At 35.9% G+C, this 24,013-nt stretch overlaps 1 long non-coding RNA gene across 1 annotated transcript; it reads left to right on the forward strand.

The window, feature by feature from the left end:
- The first annotated feature begins 3,584 nt into the window (after positions 1-3,584).
- Positions 3,585-17,806, forward strand: LOC113058151 (uncharacterized). Its single transcript, XR_003277930.1, has 3 exons — positions 3,585-4,413; positions 11,213-11,337; positions 17,768-17,806. It is a non-coding gene; the product is annotated as an uncharacterized LOC113058151 (long non-coding RNA).
- The last annotated feature ends 6,207 nt before the right edge of the window (positions 17,807-24,013 follow it).

The following is a 24,013-nucleotide window of genomic DNA, read 5'->3' on the forward strand; positions in this document are numbered from 1 at the left end:
AACAGCTTCTGCCGATTTGTCACGCGGCATCAGCGGCACGCGCTCCCTCTGATCATTTTGAGCCTGGATGAGAACCAGAGGATGTGCTCTTTCACTTCAGAGACAGGTGGATTTATCATCCCCATAAAAAATGCTAGACACATAATTCCCATAAAACTGAAGCCAGATGGAGGAAGGAATCATAACTAGCAAATTGTCTCTCGTCCCGTTTCTGTAGCAGGGTGTTCCTTCTAAAGAGAAATCGGCATTAATGCAGCAGCGAGGGCTGAAAAATCGCTGACAGATCCTAGAATTGGCATGTGTGACCTGCTAACATTGGCTCTCCAATGCATCCTTGCTCCTAGAGACTCGATCCCAAACACAGGTGTGCCCATTCAGCAATGATCACCGTTATGTGCCATCCTGTTGTATACAGACATGGAAAGTGTTTCCCAGTTGGTAAAATGGGTCTGTGTTTTAATATGATCAGTCTAGACAGAAAATGAGGAAGCAAAATAACATCTATATTTTCCCCAAAGGATAGCTTTTCCAGCTCATTTTAAATGGATATAAATAGGTTCCACTGAATAAAATGTTCTTTTGGAACCTTTATTTTTAAAGGAATAGTTGAACATTTACTGAAAATCTTTTCACCCTCAGGCCATTAGAAATGTAGATGAGTTTGTTTCTTCAACGATTTGGAGAAATTTTGCATTGCATCATTTGCTCACCAATGGATGCTCTGCAGTGAATGGGTGCCGTCAGAATGAGAGTCCAAACAGCTGATAATAACATCACAATAATCCACACCTCTCCAGTCCATCAGTTAACATCTTGTGAAGTGAAAAGTTGCATGTTTGTGAGAAACAAATCCACCATTAAGATGTTTTCTATCCATGATATTGCTTTCTCCAGTGAAAAAAAAAATCTGCATCAGGATAGAAATATTCACAGATCAAGTGCAGTTTACAAGTCCAAAACAGATCTAAACTAATATATAAGTAGATTCTAATGTGAGAGGACAACAGGAGATTTTCACTGGAGTGTTATCATGGATTATGGACTGGTATTTTTGCCAGAAACGACCATTTACAGTTAAAACACTTCAATGATAAATTTGTTTCTTATAACTGTTGGACTGGAGTGGTGTGGATTACTTGTGTATTATTGTGATGGTTTTATCAGCTGTTTGGAGGATCAATTGGTGAGCAAGTGATGTAATGATACATTTCCCCAAAACCTAAGCTGATGAAGAAACAAACTCATCTACATCATGGATGGCCTTAGAATGAGCACATTTTCAGCAAAACTTTTCATTGCGTTCACTATTACTTCAATAGTATACGTCAGTCTGACACCAGCTGAATAGAATAGCGTACCACCAAAGGTCAGTCACATCACTATCTTCACATTATTTACCAGTTTAATTTATCGGCTGTAAATGCATGCGGAAGATGTTTTATTGTGCATTTCTATTGCTGCTGAACCACATGTATAAAGATGATTACCAGCAAGCTGTTTCATCAAGAGAGATAATATGAACACGCTACATTGAACTTACTGTATGAGTTTGTGTCTCCTACTGAAAAAGCTTCTCGTTTATGATGAAGCATATAACACATTTTCATATTTTTCATTTCATGGCCTTTCTAGAGGAAACACGACCTTGATTACACCTAGAATCTAACCCAGCTTCATAAAACTGTATTGTATAAAATAAAATAAAATCTGTCTGTCTGTCTGTCTGTGTATTTAAAAGGTATAAAGGCTAGTGATCTCTGCTGATGCATTTAGTTATTGAAAATTCATTTCTGTTGTAAAGTAATCTTTCCGAGTTGAATTATCAAAGAGATATTCAAAAGAAATGTGCAGTGTTGAATCAGTTCACGGTCCATGGATTGGGAAATACTAATCTAGATGATTCAGTCAGCTCATTCACCTTCCACTGATGGAGATGTGAGATGAAAGTAAGAGCTTTCTGCGCCTGAACAATAAGTGACGGGGTGTGCATAGCACCATTGAAAACTGACATTCGTCACACTGATAATATGAAACAAGTGGATTAAATTAGGAGCATTTTCTCGTTAGATAACAATTAGATATGTTAATTCAGTGCTTAGTTACAGTATATTTTAGACATTTCTCTTCATTCGTATCTGACTAATGCATTTTTTTGATTTGGCTTTTATTGATAGATACATGTCCGAATGTATAATAAGTGGAAGGATCTGTTGTTTATCCTATATAAAATGATCTGGCTCTCTGGTAATGCATAACACAGGCACGTGAATGGAAATAAACATTTTAAAGTTGTATTTTATTGCATTAGTCCTGTCATTCTGTCATCCTGTTCAGCATTTAATGCTAGTGTTAGCAATCTTGCGTTGTATATAACATTGTAATCTGAACCTCCTATTCAAAGGTTTTAACGTGTATTCTTAAAATACTTTGTAAATTATTAGAGTTTGGGGATCGCGAATCATTTGAATCAGTTCGGGAGTTCGGAGCGGGTTTGCGAATCATTTGAGTCAGTTCGGGAGTTCGTAGCGGGATCGCGAATCATTTGAATCAGTTATGGGGATCGCAAATAATTTGAATCAGTTCGGGAGTTCGGAGCGGTCATATGGTTTTGTGTGTGATTAGCTATTGCTGATTTAGTTTTGTTGTGTTGTTAAAAATGTATTTATTAAAACGTTTCAGGAGAATTTAGTGGTTTTACACACACACACACACACACACACACACACACACACACACACACACACACACACACACATATATATATATACATATATGATAATTTTTTATGCAATTGAGATTTAAAACATTTTGATGTGCCTGTGCGGGTGCATTGATATCTACCCTGACAACATTTGACCATAAATGAATTGTTATATCATCATAATCGTTATATCGTTATAAATGAATCGTTATATCTTCCCGTTTTGATTTTGTAGAATTACAAATGGTTGGTCAATTTTTTATATTTTTTGTTGTGCATTAATTTGCAGTTTCTTGTAATTTTCAGTTGCACATAACAATGTGTTTAAATGACACACATTTTGTTGTTTTTTTTGCAGTGCATGTGTTTACTTATTATTAATATATATATATATATATATATATATATATATATATATATATATTATTATTATTTTTATTTTTTGCTGGTTTATGAATTGTTTTTGTTTTATGGTTGTTGTTCATATTTTGATGAAAACCACATCAAATGCTTTTTATGGATGGCTTTGTTGTACCTTGTTGTGACAACATGCCATACAAAAGGTGAATGAATAAATGTTTTTTAAAAATAATAGTTGTTTGTTATACTTTTTTAAAGTTTTGCTTAAAAATAAACAAAACAGATTCTATCTTCGACAATCTAATAAACATAATTGGCAGTGGCGCGAACTCAGTTATAGGCACAGAAGCTCTCTGCCATGCAATGTCTTTTTGTAGTATGTTTTTGAAAATTGTGCCATGCATAAATGGACATATAGATCCCCAAATCAGCGTAGTCCTCGAAGTCCAACATATGGCAGTGCGCATCTCCAATCCGAGGAGGAGGCATTTGTCTGTAGTGCCATTCAGACCAATGACAGCAGCATGTGGGCGTGTGTTGAGAGAGTGTGTGGTGCTTTTTGAGTTTAGTAAATGACTGCAGCAAGAAATACAGCGGGGCTGAGGGGCTTATGAGCGATGGAACAAGCTCTGTGTGCCGAAATATCAACGTTTGGGCTTTTCTGACGAGGATTCAAGAAAGGCATTGAAACCGAAAATGATCAGCGTCTCCTAACTGGACCAGACAATGGAAGTAGCTTCATGCAGCGCTAACATTTCACCCCTGGCAAACGAGAACGCACTAAATCAGACTACCTCAGCCAGAGGTAGCTAAAACTGTCGCGTGGCTCGTAAAAGCGGCACGTTTGTTCATAGGGACGCGCGTGAAAGGGAGCGCGGACCAAAATAACCAACGCGTATGTATATATTTCCAGTGACTTTGGAGACATCCCGGCGCTCTGAGGAGATATTGTGCATAGTTTCGGTTGTTTTAAATCTTTGCGATGGAGCGTCTTTGAATATTGGCGACTGCGCACGTAATGCTGCTATGGATCGTCCGGAATGAACATCTCAATTGGTCTCATCGAGTTGTTTTTCACAGCGCTGCTTCCACCTGAAATTCCGCAGCTCCGCTTCACCTGCACAGCCGCTGTCGGGAAGATGACCAGCTCCTTGTCTGTATGCTCCTGAGATGTGTTTGGCCTTCCTGGGAATCTGAAACGAGTAAAGGACGAATTGTTCCCCTCAGAAGTGAGAGAAGAAGGAATTGTAGCGTGCACTGAGCTGTAGCGAACTACATCCGTCCTCTCATCTCCAACCTGACACGATGTTCGCACTCGGGATTTATTTGTGGGAAACTATTGTATTTTTCAGGTACGTCTCGCGCTGTTATAATGCAGGAGTGTTTTGTTTTTTTATTTATTCTTTTGTTTATGATAATTCTTTTGTTTCAACGATATGACGTTAGGTTTCTTTACTTTTGCTCGGAATATTGTTTTCAAGGAAATAGTTACGATCATTTCAAGTACTGATTGACTGGTATGCTAATTCATCAACTGTAATCTCATGTATGCTAATTAAAAATAAACCATAATTCCGTGTCATTCAGGGAACCTAGTCAGAAATGGAAAGGATTCCCTTTAAAATCGGCTAAACAGCGAGCACTAGTGGTGATTTGACGAATTAAATGTTATCAACAGGCATGAAGGCAACTCACTGTTTCTAATGAATTGGGCTGTTATTAAAAAGTTTGTGCGATGTTGTTTTTTTTTTGTTTTTTTTAGGCTAAATAATAATTTTGTCAGTAATGTTCTGGGTTGAGATTCGTAAAATCGTTTTCGAACACGACATTGACATTTAGTCATTTATCATATGCTTTTACTCAAAGCAACTTAACTAACAAAACTAAATTACCAAAGAGCAACAATATGTGTACATGCAAATGAACAAGTCTTGGTTAGTCTAATGCAGAACACGTAGCAAGGTGTTTATATTCTTCTAGCTGGCTAAGGACTCATCTGCTGAGATTGAGTTGGGGAGGTCATTCCACCAGAAGGGAACAGTTAATGAAAAAGTGTGTGATTTTGTACCTCTTTCAAATGGCACAATAATGCATAGTTTCTGAAGCTTCTGGAGGGCACATAATGCTGAAGTAATTCATTTAGGTAAAGGGGTGCAGAGCCATTGGTGGTTTTGTAGGCAAATATTAATGCCTTGAATTTTATGTGAAAAAATGATGACATTTAGTAAATTATTACATTTAGCGTGCGTTGCAAACTTTTGTTCTTAGTGAAGTATATTTGAAAACGATATTAAAATATATAATTATGTAAAAGCAATAAATACCTAATGAATACACTGTCCTGTTTCTTTGGGAACCTCTCAAAAACAAACAAAATAAAATTCCCAGCATAAATGATGGTTTATTATGACAAAATTATGATAAAAACATAATTAAATGTTAATAATAATAATAATAATTATTATTATTATGATTATTTAATTTAGATTATTGTTAAATAATAAAAGTTTGATTTAATAATAATAATAATTTGATTTAATAATTATAATGATATATATCAATCCATCCATTATCCATTTGTTCATTCAAGGAACATTTCATTAAATGACTGAGTGCAGTTATATGACAAATTATAGGCCTGTAAAAGTTTTACACCACCGTTATGCTCCCATGTTTATGCAGATTTATTAATTAATATTTTCCAGTTTAATTAAAAATGAATATTTAATTTGACAGATGCAATTTCGAGCTGGTCCACATATGGATTATTCTTTCATAACACTGATTATCTCAAACATAAGAATCCTCAATAACAATAAATTTACCACATAAACATTCACCTTATCTTGCCAGTGGTTTGCAGCATTTATATTGCATCCTACGGCCCGTGTTTAGTTAATGAACTAGAATCAGGATATTGCAGTCTCAGCTCTTGCTGTTGAACTTTTACAGAGCTTGTTATTTGATATCTCTTTCCCAGTCTCAGCCTACACCCCCAGCTCATTTCACATGCAGACTTATTACTAGACATTGATCACTCTGTCAATGCTAATGCCACTGACGAATACAAATTGTACACAAACATAATTTGCTCTATGAATTGCATCTCTCTAATTGATTCCCATATTAGCCTGTGCATTTGTTATGTGAGAGGCTGCTGTATGTCACTGAGGCATAGCAATTAAAATGCAGCACATGCATAAAGCAGACATGATGTTATGTTATAACACTATCAAACTAAAATATGCAGGTAAAGCCGTGAATGGCTAATCCAATTAATGGCAGAGACAACAGTGTGCATGTAGTTTATGCACTGTAGAAAAAAACATCTAAATAAGTCAGAAACATGATTTAAAATGACAAAATAATCCTTAATTTAGCCTAACGAAAGCAACATATTACAAGATATAAGAATATTTGAGGAAACATCCTAATAATACAAAATAATAAACTCTAAATATATTATAATATATTTCATAATAAAAAAATAATATATTTTAATGATATAATATAATCTTAAAATATAATAATATAATATTTAATGATAAAACTATAATAAAATATTAAATATTTTAAAATGACTAAAGAAACTAATAATAATAATAATAAATCATAATAGTCAAATAAAATAAAAAAAAACAACGTATGAAAGATTAAATGATTAAAATATATACAAATAAATTATTTGTTTTATAATTATTTTTTTTCAGCCAGAGTCAGAAAAAATATATAAAATGAAACCAAGCAAGCACTCGATTTGTAGTGTGTCATTTTTATTTAATTCTTTTTTCATTATTATTATTATTTAAAATTTTTACTACGTCATCTCTTCTGGTTTGCATGAGACCCAGATGTGCCCCTGCCCTCACTTTGAAAGGAGTTGCATTGCTTTAGGACGTTACTGCATATTACTGCTAAAAGCTTGGCGATTAAAAACACACTTGCCTCAAGGGTTAATGTCTGCTAATAGAGATTAGTGTCAGAGTTTAGTTTCAGTCTCTTTGGTAATTATATATGCACAGGTAGTGAAAGCATTGAAATAAGCAGATGCATGATCTCAAATTCTTTTCATTGATTTTCCGAGTTGAGTTTTACATAAGTTTAACTCCTAATGCATAATTAATAATCAAAGACAGGACTGTACCCTAAATAGCACTTTCCTGTCACTAGCTATGCTCATTTTGATTTTGGATCCACCTCCTTTAAATTTAGGTCTGTTGTATACATGCAACAATGTTAGAAGATCAATGTTTTTTGGGCTTATTGTGATTTGTTCTCTTCTGTCCTTCAGTTCTGTAGCCACACTGACAAATTAAGAGCGGCTTGAAGAAATGCCATTTTGGTGCCAGAGAGGCCTTTGGTTTCTCGAGTGTTACAAGATCAATAAGGATTGTGTTCATCAGTGGTCCAAAGAACATAATGAGCTACACTTAAAGCTAATGATTGGATGCTCACATTAAAGTATGCAGGTCTCTGGGTTGTTTGCATATCTTTTCTGGCAGGATGCTCTGCTTTGGTTCCTGCTGCATCAGCAGAAGGATCAGACCGTCTCCACTGCCATGACCAGCATCGATCCAGGTTCATTTGTTCAGCGCTGCCTTGATTAGTGAAGCCATTAATTACTAAAGACGCAGATTAAAGCCCACGTTACGTATCCGGCTGCTGGTTGCGATGAGACGGATTTGCAGGGAAGCAAAACTAATAGAGACTGTATCCACAGATTTCACAGTGTCACAAAGATTTCTTTCAATGGCGCGTTCATGTAAAGAGTCTGTAGTGACAGAGAATGGCTCTGGAAGAGACTCCATAATCTGGCACACCGCGACTAATCTTATTATGTTTGCATTGGAAAATTTTACAGTAAGGACAAAGAAATGGATTTCTCACAATGAGAGACAAATCATGCATTGTGTATATATATATATATATATATATATATATATATATATATATATTAGGGCTGCACGTTTTCAAGTTTTTCATTAACCGTTAACCGAGGCCCTTATCGGTTAATACTCGGTTAACCATAGTGTGCGCCAGGGTTTCCGTTGTCCGGTAATTTCCGGACATTGGCCGAAAAAAAAAAAAGAAATGTCCGACAAAATTTCATCTTTCCGGTCAAATTGTCCTTTTAAAACTGCCTAATAATCTTGCCCACTAACACAATCTGAATTTGAGAATAAGCCTAAAATGTATAAAGCAAATATACACCGACCTTTGGCTATCTTATAAAGGAACAGGCTCTAGTAATAGTTATGTAACTTTCCGTGTTTAGGCGAAGGTAACAAGCAGGCTCCGCGGCCGCCTCGCTAAGGCTATGACTATGTTTGACAGGTACAATATTTGAAAATCGATCATTATTTTTTTTTTATTACATTTATATCTGAATTTATGTCAACCTATAGACTTTCAAATATCAAAATGTCATGAATTAATATGTATTTGTGTACAAAATGACAAACATATTTTCCTATTATATTTTGCCTGGAAACGCTTCCAACAAGGCGTCGGTTCTATTTCTAGCATGCACGCGTCGAGCCGCGCGTCTCACGCAGGCAGTCGGCAAGCTCTAACCTGTTAACATGGGAGCCGAATTAAAAACAGACACGCCACGCAGCTGAGATGCTTTCGCCCATCGCCACGCATCCAGTGAGTCCTGACCGGCCTAATGATGCCCGGGTGTTGGCTGTTGAGATTACAACAACGAGGTGTTACTTGAAGAATATCTAAGCACTGTATTGCAATACTTGCATTTTGCCCCGTCGCTCTCAATTTTAAAGTGCTCCAACGCTGTACTTTTTTTTGCCCGCTTCATATTAGAAAATGACTTCTTCTTGTGGACATTACAAATGTCTGGGAGCGCTCTGGCGGTCTCTGGTGATGCAAAAATGTATTACAACTAAATTCAATGCACGCCATTGACGTCACTTAACCGAGCAAAATGTTTCACTCGGTTACGCAATTTTTAACGGTTAATCGGTTAACCGGTTAACCATGGACACCCCTAATATATATATATATATATATATCACTAAGGCTGGAATATATAAGTAATACTCTGAAATAACTAATGAAACATTTGGCTTCAGTAAAAACAGAAATCATATTATAAATATGGAAGCAGTTTAGTCTCAAATATAATTCACGCAAAAAACACGATTCACACATGCGTTGAAAATTTCACATGCATGAAACCTAATTCACGTACACACAAAAAAAAATTCACGTGCGTGAAAAAAAAATATATTCACAAAAAGCAATTCACATGCGCAAAATAAAATTATATATTTATAAAATACGTTTCACAAATGCAAAAAACAATTTGTAGATATACAACTGTGCCCAAAAACCTTTGAATGTTTAAAATGTACGAGTGTCTGAATGTACGAATCTTCATTTACTACGAATACACTCGGATTTGTGTGTGTGTGTTTTTGAGATTTTCCTGACAGAGCTCTCTTCCCACGTGGGTCTGTCGTACTCTTTAGCCAATCAGATTCGAGCTTACCATTCAGCCAATCATATCAAAAGGAGCACGATTCTGCGCACCTGTGTGAATCGTGTTTTTTGCGTGAATTATATTTGAGACTAAACTGCTTCTATATTTAAATGATAAAAACAGAAATACACAATGAAAATAAACAATGAATTAAAACTAAATAGACTTTTAAATCCAACAAAAACTGATAAAAATTACAAAAACACAAAAATGTCAAAAGAAATTATCATGAATATTATCATGATAAATTATCATGATAATTTCTCAATGATACCAAAATAGCGAATGCTTTATTCTCACTTATATATATATATATATATATATATATATATATATATATATATATATATATATATATATATATATATATATATATATATATATAAATCATAAACTTTTTTTCTTCCAGAAGAGAGATGTGGAGCAGCACTTCCAAGAAAAGTTTTTCCTGTGATGCATCCACATTTAAATGCCAAACACTTCTCCAATTTAGACCAGACACCAGTAAATGTTAATGAGCAAAAAGAATAATGATGTGCGAGAACGGAAAAAGCCAGACTATTGGATACTCTGAAAACAAAGGATAGCTGGTGACACAGAAAGTCAATGGCTATGAAAGAATAATGGATATGCTGCCAAAACAGTTAGACTCGGGATTCAGTGGCTGGTTAAGAAAATAGAGCAATTCCCCACAAAGAAAGACCCATGAAATTGGCAAGAAGAGGACCATGTCTCAAGGACTTAGATGAAATCAATATACCACAGGCTATTTTATGATTATTATCCTCCATTTTTGTCAGACGCACTGATGCTAGATTAAAAAAAAAAGTCCATTGTTCCTTTGGGTTTTCAGCTGTATGTGGAAGACTTAAACAAGTCGATGCATATTAAAGTCCATCATGAAGGACAGATAAAGATCCCTGGAAGCACTAAAATTGTTACTGATCAGCACTAATATGGCTGCAGGCTAAAAGTTCATAATGTGACTCACAGGCCGGTGTCAAAGCAACAGACTTGCACCCTATTATCACTAATTAAGTTCTAGCGACTTCTAATGCTAATGAGGACACAGATATTGTATGACAAGGTCTTGATTAATTTCCATGTTCATTTAGCTCCTTTAGTCTAGAGTCAGTGAGCTTCAGCTCTGGAGATTTGAAGTCTGTGTAAAGCAATATGTGTTTTCAGTTTGTTACACAACAGACAAATGTTTTTTTAACCACCCAACCAAATTTGAATACTAAAAAAGGCAAGTAAATATATTAAAGTATCCAGATCGTGAAAAAACGGCAGTATTATCGGCTCTCAGACACTGGGGGCGTGTCCGCTGTCTGTGCTGAAACCACGCCCACTTGCGGGAAAGCGGTTGAAAAACGAATTCGAATTAATTTCAAACTAATTCAAATTTGAAATAAAAACAATTCAGTACTACATAGTTCACCGGCTTTTTTAACGTGCTTTTACATGGACTTTAAATCCAAAGCTATTTTTAATCAATTGTTATTATTGAAAATGACAGCATATAACGTCAGCTTGAAATGAACATCCATTTGCCTCAGGTCAGAGAATCTAATAATGAAAAAAATGTCTCATTATGCATAACGCTTGTCCTCCTCTGTTCTGTAACGCACCTGTCTTGTCCCAATCCACAGCTTGGCAGCGTCCCAACAAGCAGCGGCTCGGAAAGCTGCCACCCCAATGCCCCCCTCAGAATTCCTGGACAAGCTTATGGGAAAAGTGTCCGGTTATGATGCAAGAATCAGACCTAATTTCAAAGGTTGGTGCATCCACCAAGACACTGCTGGATATCACAGGAATGTAGCCAAGCGCTACTTTAAAAAGCTATTTCAAACACATATTTAAAGAGTTGACGTGCACAAATATATATATGTGGTAAGTGAATATAGACGATTGAGTATTTGTCAATTGGTAGAAACAAATGATATTTTGTTATAATGAAAAACAAGTTTTCACCAACACATTCAAATTCAAATTTTAAAGCCATTCAACGCCGCACACAAATCTGAATTATTCACTCCGAAGGTTATTTAGTAATCAAAGAACCGCAGCCTGCTATATACCTCAGTGGTTGACACGCAATATGTGACACTGGACCATAAAACCAGTCATAATTTGAATCTGAGGTTTATACATCTGCAAGCTGAATAAATCATCTTTCCATTGATGTATGGTTTATTAGGATCGGACAATATTTGGCCGAGATGCAACTATCTGAAAATCTGGAATCTGAGGGTGCAAAAAATCGAAATACTGAGAAAATCAGCCAAATGAATTCTTTGCAATGCATATTATTCATAAAAAATTATGTTTTGATATATTTACAGTAGAAAATGTCCAAAATATCTTCATGGAACATGATCTTTACTTAATATCCTAATGATCTTTGGTATAAAAGAAAAATTGATAATTTTTACCCATACAATGTTATTTTTTGGCTATTGCTACAAATGTACCCCAGGGACTTAAGACTGCTTTAGTGCTCCAGGGACACATATTGTGTTGTTTTTTCTGATTTATTAAGGGTAACTCGTTATATTAAGAAACCTGTCCCCAAGCTGGCTACATTCCTGTTTTTAGGTCCATGATCTTGACTCATTATCCTGAGTGAATGTCTATGGTGGGACTCGGTATCCTGTATATTAGTGTGTGTGACGTGTGCCGGAGAGTCAGAAATAGCCCCTGCAAGATACATGTCAGGGGTTTCCTAATATTCAACAATATATTTATGTCAATCACTGCAAATTATAGTCTGCCTGTTCCTTAGCTATTCTTGGAAATACACTCCCCCCCCCCCCCCCCAAAAGAATATGAGTAAAAACAAGAAGTGTAAAAAAGGTTTAAAAGTAGTATTTTTTTTATTATTTTATTATATATAGGAATTGCATTAAACACTAAACCCAACTAAATAATAAAACTAAAACAAAACGTGTATTTTAAATAGAATATTTTGGACATTGTGTACACATGAATGCCTTGGGAGATTAAAAGGTAGTTACTTCACAATGTTCAGCGTTGTTTCAAATAATGTTATATATTCACTGCTTATGTATTATGTTTGTGTATATATTTGATTCAATTTGAATCTTGACTCCCAAAAATAATGTTTGAATGCTTCTAGTTTATTGGAATAATCTGAATGGATTAGATGTTTAACATGTTGCATGTGTGTTGACCAATAACACTTTATAATACATTTAGCAAGCACAGTATTGTATAATGCTTAACAAATCATTTCAGCACATTGAAATATGAACTACTGATTTGTTAAGCAATATATAAATGTTGAATTTTTGATTATAAAGTGTTGTCTTCTGACCAAGATATGTTTCATGTAATGCAAGACACTTACACTGAGTAAAATATCAGAAAATGTGTACAGTTTATATGTGGACAGTCTCACTCTTCCTTCGAAGCTGTAGGTAGGTAAAAGCATTTCTTAATGATAGAAATATTAGAGTGATGTATGCTGAGACTGTTAAACCTGCTCAAATGGCAGAGGACCCCTGTCTGATCTTGAGACCTTGCATCTTAACCTTGCTCGTGGCGACGGATTTCTTTCTTTCTTTATTTCTGTTGACAGTCAAGTGCTGTGATATGATGAATGATTTCTGACATCTTAAATTTGATCTTTGCTGAGTTTTGCTGCAACCTTGTTTATGGTGACCGGCATCAAACTGCATAGTTGGCTGATTGTTTTCTCACTTTAATTTACCCTGAAGTAGCAGATATTCTCAACATCACAAACACCGCATTGCCTTTATGCTTTCGATGTGTCATTTAAACCCTAGCTGCCAGAAATCGAGTTCATTGAAAACTAAAAAAGTTACAATAGCCGCTGTCTGGATTAACACGTGAACTCATTGTGTAATCCATACAGTTCATTTCATGAGGGCACATGGCTCTGTGTTGTCACATGGACAGACTAGACATTATGAAACACAAAGGTTGGTCACGGCTGTCAGGTCAAGTGTGTAACTGCACTCTGAGCCGGAAGCTTGCGCGTTTTCGGACCGTTTTCTCTGCTCCACTATTGACCGCATCCCTTGAATTCAAACAGCAAGCATGCTGACAGCATCTCTCCACAAATTTCGACAGAAAAAGCAGAGAGAGAACATTTAAAGATCCAACATTCCTGCATAAACCTTATGTGATGTGAGAAGACATTGTTCCAGCTCATGATGAGGAGGAGTTCACCTCCTCTGATTACTCGGCTTCTCCTGCAAATTTGATCGTATAGTGAAAAAAGGGAGTGAAAAACATAAGAATTGCCTGAAGCTCCCAAAGTGATAGCGTGAGAAGAAATTACACTGATCATGACTGGGACTCGCTGTGGGAAATCCTTCCAGCTGATTTAGTTGGGACCATTTAAAACGGAAAGCTCGTAGCTTGGCATATTTGGGGCAGCCCATGCAGCTAGGACAGGGATTGATAGATTTTCAGATCTTTCACGTGTATCTCTTCAGTCACTGAATTATGTTAGGATTGTATGTCTGAATTTTTTATTTTTTATTATTATGTTGAAATACTTCAAAGGTTCAGTTCATTAATATTAGTCAATGCATTAGTTATCATGAGCTAACAATTGATAACATAGGATTTATTGATCCAGGTTTATTTTAATTAATTTAATGTAATCGAGTTGTATAAATGAACTTTATTATAAACAAATATGATTGACACAACCATGTAAAAGTTAGTATTTTACGTTTTTAAAGAAGTATTTTATGCTTATGAGAAAATAGTAATAACAGTAATAATGTGACATATTTATAGATTAAAATAACTGTTTTCTATTTAAATATTTTGTAAAATTTAATTTTGTTCCTGTGATGTGAAACTGAATTTTCAGCTTCACTTCTTTAGCTTTTAGCATCACATGTTCAGAATTGATCAATTTTGAAAACAGCTGTGCTGCTTCACATTTTTGGGGAAAGTTTGATACTTTATTTTTTATTTTTTTTGATCAGGAAAAATATTTATAACATTTTAAATGTCTTGTTTGATCAATGTAAAGTGTCCTTGCTAAATAGAAGTATTAATTTTATTAATAAGTATTAATTAAAAAATAAAATAACTTACTGAACCCAACCTTTTAAATGGTAGTCCATATTTAAAGTTTTATTAGTTAATTAAAAAATATTAATCCTCATGATACCTGCATTAACTGATGTTAACCAATTACATCTTGCTGATCAGTATTCCATACTTTCATATGAATTCCTCCCAAAATATGCATATCGTATGCAAATATATGATACATCCTGAGCAGCTCAACACAGTGCAATTGGCTCAGTTTGGACTATCTGTCTGACTAATAGCGATCAGAAAACAGAAACCTGTTTGAAAAAAATTATAATTATTATTTTATTTTTTTCAAATTCCGTTTGGTACCACAGATATTACAGTTTTTAAAATCACCCCCCCCCCCCCCAATAGACCAATTCGTAGAGCTGGCCGATAGAGTCAAAGTGCTGCGTTAGACAAATTAGGGAGGTGTGAACCTGAGAGGAGCAGGGACTGTTGGTTAGTAGCTCGAGCTGTAATCTGCTGCTGCTAGTGATGAATGGTTTGGAGTGCAGCTGCGCCTCCCGTATCCACCTTAACCTTGTCCCTTCTCATCAGTCAGTCCCAGTGAAGAGCAATGAGGCTGACAGCCACGAGGTGCTACAGATTCTGCCCAAATAGCACAATCATCGGCCGTCAACAATCAACCCATAGACCAGCAGTCTCCCTCCCGCCCCGTTACCAATGAGCCGCCACCATGCATTACAGTCATGATCATGTAATGCTTTCTGAATACTGTGTCACTTTGCTTCTGAATGGGTTTCGATGAGACAAGTGTACATTTGTAAATATACAATCTGCTGCCTGCGGTATATTTACTGATTGCTTTTTTAATTTCTTTTTGGATGTCCTGTATGTCTCTGTTACCTCTTTGCATCTCCTCCTCATTCATGTAAAGTGCAGAAGCGAAGCTTTATTAGCTGGTGGAGCTTGATGTTAATTTGGTGCTATCAGCACATGCTTAATGGGATTTTAATAGGATTGATGGGAATTCTCTAATGAGTCGGGGTGCAGCGTTCACATACGAACGGCAATGGTGAACCTACAGATGCTTGGTTTAAATGATGACAGATGACTGAAATCCTGATCAAGAGTGTTTCTCGTGCGATGTCTGGATAACTTATCTGCTGTCTTCAGAGAGTAGTAGAATATATGTTCCTTTCACAATCTGCTTTAAGAGGCCGCTGTAAACGATTCTGTAAGCTTTCAGAGATGCTATGAACTGTATTTCCACCATGAGGGTAACGAAGCGTCTCTGGATCGCGCTAGATAATTGCGTTTTTATCTCATGGGTAGAGAGAGAAGGCAGTGTGTGGATGTGAGCCTTCGAGAAACATCACAACAGAACAATCAAACGACGCCGAGACGGAGCAAGGTTAGATGTGATTTTAATTTTTCATACACGTTTTACCTCGTCGCCTACAAATTGTTGCAATTCTCACAGGGCGGCGGAGATGATCATCCATTGAAATTTCATTTAAAAACTTCTGTTATTCACGTTTGAACTTCAGAGCGATTTGTCACTGTCTGTCTGCACACTGAAAAAAAAAATCTATAATCTGCCATATATACATCAATTTGACCACTGACAAGCTACTACTAAAATATTGTATAAAACTCAATTTTCTGTAAAGCTGCTTTGCAGTGATTTGTATCAAGAAAAGCGCTATGCAAATAACCTTGAATTTAACTGAACTTTGAAATTATTTTCAATCAGAATTTGCTTATTAATTTATAAATTATTACAAAGCAATTAAATGTCAAATTTGAAGACTGAAATAGTATTTTCTTATAAAACATACTCCAATAATCTTTGTTTTATATACAAATTGAGATTCAGTTGAGATTGCTTTTAGATAATTGTTCATATTTAGATATCAGTGCATCTAAATGTTTCATTTCCAGATTGGTTTTCAGTTAAAAGTATGAATATATATTTTTTCTTTTATAAATTTAATACGCCTTTTTCTTCTCTTATCTCTCTCAATATTAGCTGTGTATGATTGGTGATGGAAATGCACCGACAGAAATGTGCTCCTCTAAAATATTTGCTGGTAATGTCATTTATCTAAGAGCTTTAGATGGGATAATCAATGGCGGGTCATGGAGTTGAATGGTTAAAGTAGCTTTCTCACAAAGGATAAGCCTCTTGGGAAATCCTGGATTATGCCGACGTCTGCGTTATTGGTGAACATTCGGTTGGGCTGAAGAAGAATAGCCTGATGTTGAAGTCCTTAAATCACTCAATATCTTTCATGTTTGTGTATTTTAATTAGGATCCATAGGATGAGTGGTTTCTGTTTAGGGTAACTCACAAATGACGTCCTCCCACGGTGTGTTTCATCATTGGTATAGACTGTACTGCATTCACTGTGAAGCATTACTGTACACGATATCTGTGGTCACACATGTGCATGGTAGTGTTTTTTGAGTAGCATCATTAACCTTGTGATTACCATGCAGAACTGCACAAGAGATGCACTGTTGTTGTATTTTCTGTCTGGTTCTGATGAACATCACAAGAGAAATCTGACTGGAATACAGTGCACTGTGACCTGCCGTATGTTTTCTAGGTTGAACAGTAGGGAAAATGCCCCAATCTGGTTCTCTTTGTAAAGAAAAAAAAAAGACTGTTTTGTGGTTCCCAAAGTACGCTCCCAATTCCTTTTGTATTGCACAATTCTGCAACCCAATGCCAGCCAGGCAAATCAATTAAATCTACAAAATGACATAAAAACTAAAACTAAAAGTGAAGCCAGTTTGACATGTAGTCTTAGCATTTTCCCCCTCTTTCTAGTGTATTGCTTTTTATAGTGCATTTTGCCTCCCATGACCAGAAATGCATTGCAACCTCCATCCTTTCTTTCATTCCAGTGCTTTGCCTCTTGTCCTGCCCGCTCTGAAGTTTTGGACGAATAAGTGCATCCCTCCTTACCTGCTCTTGCCCTTAGTATGCTCTTAGCACCCAATATTCCCTGCCACACACTTCAAGTGTTGGCAAGTGTAAAGTAGAATAAGTGAGCTCATGTTATTTTTTTGTTGTTGTTGATCCCGCAAAAAAAAAGGCTAAACATCTTGCTGTTAGAATATCATGTTATTAATCCTGATCTTTTTTTCATTAGACCCACAAGGCTCCAAATCGGATGGTACTCACAAGAAAGGTACTTTCTTTTTATTTATCCAGGATTGTACAAGCATAATGATTCATGCAATCCGGGCAATATCACATCTGAGAACGGGCTAAATTATACAATGAGTTAGAGATGTCTGTGTGTTTTGTCAATGGTTGAGAGTTACCCAACTAATGCAATCAGACGTACATCAGACATGCAGCTGTTTTTTTTCTTCTTCTCAGAAATGGCATGCTAACACCAAATGACACATTCACATGGGAATAGTAGTTTTAGTTTACTTTGTGGTATAATTGGGTATCATTGCTTGACCTTTATTTACTGGTGGGAGGAATATAGTTATCAGGCTTGCAAAAAAGCATGCATTTAATTATTAATCCGCTTTCATTTGCTTTTGCTGGGGAAATGAGTATTTCTTTAATTTCGGATGTAGCCTCTAGTTGTTGATTTAGCTTTGGAGCTTATTGACTGCCGCTATTTAGTGCCAGTGCATCCCTTTGTGTAACCGGGCATGCTTTTCATTTGTGCAGCATTGATTTTTCTTCTAATCTTGGCTTAAATTATAATTAAATCAGGAGAGGAAATAAATGTATACACCTGACTGAAAAAAAAAAAAGTTGACGCTGTTATTCGGCTAAATTGTGTTGCTTTTAGATAACAAGCCATGCTTTCAGATAATGCATTTTAAAATGATCATATCTGATTCTGATGTACGGTCACTCCCATACTGCATGCAATGTTGTTGTTGTGAGTATTGAGGCTGCAGAGATGCAGTTTTAGTCCTGTGGACCACACACTGCTGCTAGAGCCCTGTTATTTAGCTTTATTAAAGGAAATATTACTGTAACCGCTCACCCCCTATATGTAGACTTATGTCTAGTCTTCTGGATGTTTATCATGGCTCCAGTGTTCTCAGTCTTCGATCACAAATCATATTACTACAGTATTATACTGCATTTATCACACAATGTTTAATCATCATTTATCCCAGCTGAGATTACTGCTAGCTAATGGTGTATGGTAAAATATGTCTGTGGTGGGTTTAATGTGTATTGTATGCATATATTAGCAGTGCATTAAGAACCATGCTCATGATGTTAGTTATTAGTCATATTCTTTTGGAGTTTTTCAAGCCTTGACACCTTATGACCATGTAAGGCTTGTAGATGTCTTTGCTTAGGATTTTTCTGTTACTTTAGTCGTTTTTTTTCACAATATGTAGGACTCTGTGGACTCTGAGGATTTTTTAATCATAGTGTAATGTTGAAATCAAGCTATTTTTTATTTTTAACTACACTTCCAGCTATGCAAACAATGAAATGCTTTCATATTACAATATATAAGGCAATATAATTTAAATTCTATAACCTGGTTTATAGAATTCCAATTGATATTGCCTTATATATCAAAATATTTATGAATTTCATTGTTCATCAATCAGTTTCCAGGCATTTAACATCCTCTTACTGGGACATATGTATGTGTGTGTGTGTGTGTGTATAAAATTCTAATTTAATTTAGAAATTCATATTTATTTGAAAGAAAAAGACATTTCTAGCAGAGCATGTTTGAGTATTACCTCTGTTTGCTCATAAAAACAGAGCTTCAAAAGCATATTTGCCATTTTGTCAGCTACACCGCTTAAAGAATGCTTGTTAATGGAAAAAAAAAATACACTATTTTGATAATAAAATTTTCAAAATGTTTGAAAAAATCTGCTAGCATCATTCCTACTTCTAGCTAGTTATTCTTAACACTGGTAGGACTGTAGTATGATTATTAACTATCTGAATGTAAATAACCCCTGTAGCATTTCAGTAGTGTGACCCCTGAATCCTGTATTGGACATTAAGTAGTACAGTGCCATCTCTACCCCAACTGAGATTTTGGCGAGTTTAAAAGAGACTCGTCACATTAATCTAATTTTCTTCTTATTTCAAATCTTCTTATTTCACACGCATGGCTGCTCTGTATTATGAAACAGTCTCTCATATCGTTAAAAGCATCAGTAAACCTCATTGTGAATCAATTTTGCTGCGATATTGACCATTTTATCTCATGACTTCTGCGGCCGCAGCTACACAGGTAATCCAGTGTAATCAAACTGTAGTCGACTCATTCTCTATTCTGGACTCAGAGCCTCAGCCCTCCTATTGATTTATGTCTCTCTCCTCCAAGGCTGTCATGTTTCCCCTATCAGTGATGCTAGCCTCAGGGGCAGGAAGAGATCCTGGTAATTTAGCAGGGTGTCATTACTTATAGGCATGTGACAATGCTAACTCAGACTCTCTCTGAAACTAGCTGTCACTGCACGGGCATCTCTCCCCGTCTGAGCCGCCGCTGTCCGACTCTTATGAATTTTAATACAATCCCCTTAATGGTTAGGGTCGCCTCTAGCTGAACCGAACCTGGAGTGATGGATGGCTGTGACTCCTGCTCAATCTGGATTTGGTTTTGCTGGAATGGGTTGTTTTAAGTAAAGAACGCATGGAATCTGAAATGATGTTTCAGTCTGGGATCCATATAGCTGCTTTTTTTTGTTGTTCATTAGGCAGGCTGTTTTGCTAATTGTTGTTTTGTAGTAGTCCTTTGCTAACACATTTCAGGGCTTGTTGTGCTATAATGCATTTTTTATGCATAGAAGTTTTTTTGTGTGTTTTTTTTACTACTGTTTTATTTTTAAAATAGTATTTTTATACTATATTCTGTTTTAGTATTAGTCTGTTTTTTGTGTACCATTCAATAGTATATTCTGTATTTTTAGTATTATGTTTTTGTACTACTCTACCATAATTCTGGTTTTAATGTTAGTCTATTATAGTGCACTGTTTATATCCTATACTATATTCTGTTTTTGCAGTATTCTGATATAGTATTCTGCTTTACTGTTCTATATTATGTTCCGTTTTTGTAGTATTCTAAAATAGTATTTTGTAATTATGTTGTTTTAGATAGCATTCTGTTTTTTTTTACTATTTTATGCATTGTTTTTTTACATTATACACATCATACAGTTTTAAGTAGTAGTCCTGTATATTATTATTTTAGTGTACTATTTTAATTTGTAGTATTCTCTCTTTGTACTATTCTGTGATACATTGTTTATTATTCTATGAAGTAATTTTTTTTTTACTAGTCTATACAGTAGGGCTGCACAATAAATCACATTTACAATTATGGATGCCACAATTGCGTAACCAATTAATTGTTCAAAGTCCACTTCTGTTATTCTGCATGCTTAAGTTGTGTTTTTTTCTTTCTACATGTCATTTTAAGGGGTTTTCTACTTACTTTAATTTTAATTTAACATTATAATAGCATTTACGTTTTTATTTACTTATAATAAGAAAAAAACAATCTAATGTAGATCTGACATTTGAGGCTATTACCATAAAAAGCACTAAAGGTTTTGAGTTAGTGTTTTCAGCTTCTTTATTTTCATATAAAAATACGGCATGCAGTTGCATCACACAGTGGTATAAACATCATTCAATGTAAATTGTGATAATCATAATTAATAATCGCAATTTCAATAACAAGGAAATAATCAACAATTATGATTTTTGGCATAATCGTGTAGCCCTGCTATACATGTTTTCTTTTAGTAGTAGTCCAGTATATTATTATTTTTGTGCGCTATTCAATTCTTTATTTTGTAGTATTCTGTATTGTAATATTTGTATTTAAATTTGTACTGTTTTACACTATTTTCTGTAGTACTGTAGTTTTTAGAAGTATTATATACTATAGTATTCTTGTATTAAACAATATATATGTTGTCATTTCTGGAGTAAACGTTAATGTGTTCTGTTTTTTTAATAGTATTCTATTAATTCTGTCAGTTTTATTGTAATCTATACTATATTCTCTTCTTGTAATATTCTATACTGTATACTTATGTGTACTATAAATCTACTCCACTTGTTATATTACTAAGTACTAAAATGTTTTTTGTTGTGCACTAAATTCTTTCAAACTTGAAGATATCCCATTGCTGATGCCATCACAACATCAAACACCAAAATCTCAATAGAGATGGATTTTGGATTATGTAGCAACATGAAGCTCCGCTCCTTCACTAGAGCTTAAAACCTTTTTTACAACATCAGTGTAACTAGAGCAGCGCAGATTGAAAATTGCCCCATGCCAATAGATTTACTCCGCATCAGCCCGGATGTCAGCGTTTGAGGAGTAAGAGGAAGCCCTTGACATTTGCACCCGGCGTTGATTCACTGAGTGTGTGATGAAAATAGTGTGCTAACATGGAAAAGCCGGTAGTAGGGCACTTTGCTGTCCCTCTGTTACCAGTAGATCTCTCTCCAATCGCAAGCTGCTTTGCCAAGACCTTATACTGTAGGTGCTACCCAAGCCATATAAATATTTAATGCCTCAGTGCCATTGTATTTCTGCTGAGAGCAGCTCGATTTTTAACATGAGCAATATCATTAAGCTTTCTTTATTTATATCAGACACTTTCATTTGTGGTGGTCCACTTACCCGGGAGGCATCTTTAAGTTCCCGTTGTTTGTAATAAATCTGTTTTGACTTGAGGAGTGTCCTCCGGGTACAAACATCTCGTACGCCATTTTCCCACCAGCTGACCGGCGTAAAACCGACCGATGGCTTTTGAGGCCGTTTCATTCTAGGTAAAGAGTTGGACTCTGCTATTGATCAGTTCAGACATGGATCTTGTTAATGAATGACTAAAACTGGTTAACTGTAAAGATGAGGTTTGGTTGTTGGTTTATGAAGAAGTAATTGGTCTCTCAGCTCACTGTTTTTTTGTGTGTTGGTTGTAAATTATGGGAGCTCTACAGAGGTTATACTTACCCAGGGGATATTTGATTAATGACTGTTTGTTTATGCACAAAAAATTAATCACGGTAATGACTCTCTGAATGTCTTTCTTTCTCCATAAATATTGAATTGTTCAACGCAATACAGTACAAAAAAAACGCTCGTCCCTCACTTTCTCCAGCCCCGACTCACGTGTCCTGCTTGTGTCTGTGTAATAAAAGAGAAGCGCAGTTGAAACGTGGTGAGGCTTTTAAACTACCGTCACCTCTACGAGACGAGGACGGAGGCACGGCTCAGAAATTAAGGTCTGATTCGTTGGGAAAGACAGCGGAGTAAAAAATGTATAAATAACCCGAACGTCCCTTCGCTGGCTGGCTGCATTGAGACGCTCTTAGGACAGCAGAGCGAGATTGTTTGGCAAAGACATGGCAAAGCAAATCATTCTTGGCGATGACTCACCCTTTCCTGACAGTTAATGAGCTCTGTCGTTCTCTCTCTTCTCTCCTTATTGGAGGCTGAGCTCACAAATGAACTGCAGTGGGGGTGAGGACATTAGATTTCCTCTGCGCTGCGTCACATACGGCAAGGAAAGCCAAGAAGAGACAAATGATTACAGCCGGTATAATACCCAGTGGAAGAAATAAGCCAGGAGCAAGAAACTACGAGGTCTGACACTGTACAGAGGCTCAAACGGGAACTGCCAGATAATGTGCTACGATCTGAGCCAGGTCCAAACCTAGTTAGTTTCCTGCAAAGATTGCTTCAATACACACTCTCTTAAGAATAAAGGGTCTTTGTTGGAATCTATGAAGAACCTTTAACATCCATAAAACATTTTATGTTCCTTTAGTAGAAAAAGCCTCATGTATATCATCTGTGGAAGGCGTGGGACCATCAAATGTTTGTCCAATCAAACCCCATGGTTAATGTTCTTAAGGGAGATGTAACCCTTAGTCAGACTAGGCACTGTATTGAATTTAACACGGATGAAAACAATGCAATGATTGGTTGGATTAAGTCTTTAACTGTTCACGCACTGTATGAAGGTCCTAAATCATGTCATTTTCACAGCTCGACTTTATTTTTAAGTTTTATGGAGTATGTACTTCTGTCCCTCACAGCCTCATTTTCATTCCTGTCGAAGATTATATATGGTGCTACCCTGACTACATGCTATTTGTCAATATTATTATTTTTTCACATTTTGTCAAATGTAAGGTGGATTTATTTCCAGGTAATAGTTTTCTAGGGGTTGCACGTCAGGAGAAATTCGCAGCCTTTATAGAAGGACTAACAGATTTTTGCCAGACTTTGCAGATTGCAATATGTTTCTTTGCAGTAATCTACTCATTCAGCACCTTAGGATGCTGCGAGTGGCTCGTCAGCAGGCAGAGAATGGGGTTGAGGGTTTCTTCATGCTGTGCAGCGGCTCTGTATCTA

The sequence above is a fragment of the Carassius auratus genome, chromosome 39 (assembly GCF_003368295.1).
Source record: "Carassius auratus strain Wakin chromosome 39, ASM336829v1, whole genome shotgun sequence".
NCBI lineage: Eukaryota > Metazoa > Chordata > Actinopteri > Cypriniformes > Cyprinidae > Carassius > Carassius auratus.